We start from the raw sequence: 748 nt of genomic DNA on the forward strand, positions 1-748 counted from the left end.
CGCGCCGCGCTCCATCGCCGGCGCGCTCGCTACGCCGCGCTGACACGCGATACGGAAAGGGCCGAGAGTCAAAAGGGTGAAAAGAGAAAGGAAAACCGCCCCGAAGTGGGCGTGGGCAGCGGGGCGGGAGGAGGCGCCCCGCCCTCCCCGACGTCACGCCTCTTCCCGCCCAGAGCTCCTCACCCCGCTCTCCCTCAGGGCTGCTCGGCGTTGTTGCCGCCGAAACACCGTGCGTTGAAATGTGCGTTCGCTGTGCATTTTTGCTGGCTACGAACAAGAGCCTGCATGCCTTGCTCTGCACAAGTGGAGGTGACCCGCTGTCATCGCTGCTGAAACGCAGCACCCACCGCCTCACTGTGCTTGCATCCACTGGTTGGTTTCCAGCAGCGCCCAGCAAGCATCAATGAATGTCAATGGGTGCCATTATTTTTCCATACAGTGGAATTCATTTCTACACCTTTGCTTCATATGCACTACCATGTCAGACACCGTTCTATCAGACTGCCCCTCTGATCCAATTTGTTGCACAGCAACAAAATGTTACAGAACATTGGTGGGAAGGTTCAACCTCTACTGTCATACAACCAACATCCACCTCTGACATTGTGGGACAACATAACAAATAGGAGACATTACTTCCAGGCAGCCCTTGTAGGCTGAGAATTTCCTTTTCTCCTTCGTTTACTTTTAATTCCTGCTTCATTTTCTTCACTTACCTGTGTTCCTCTGTCTTAATGACTTGGCATTA

Source organism: Meleagris gallopavo, chromosome Z, assembly GCF_000146605.3.
Source record: "Meleagris gallopavo isolate NT-WF06-2002-E0010 breed Aviagen turkey brand Nicholas breeding stock chromosome Z, Turkey_5.1, whole genome shotgun sequence".
NCBI classification, from domain to species: domain Eukaryota; kingdom Metazoa; phylum Chordata; class Aves; order Galliformes; family Phasianidae; genus Meleagris; species Meleagris gallopavo.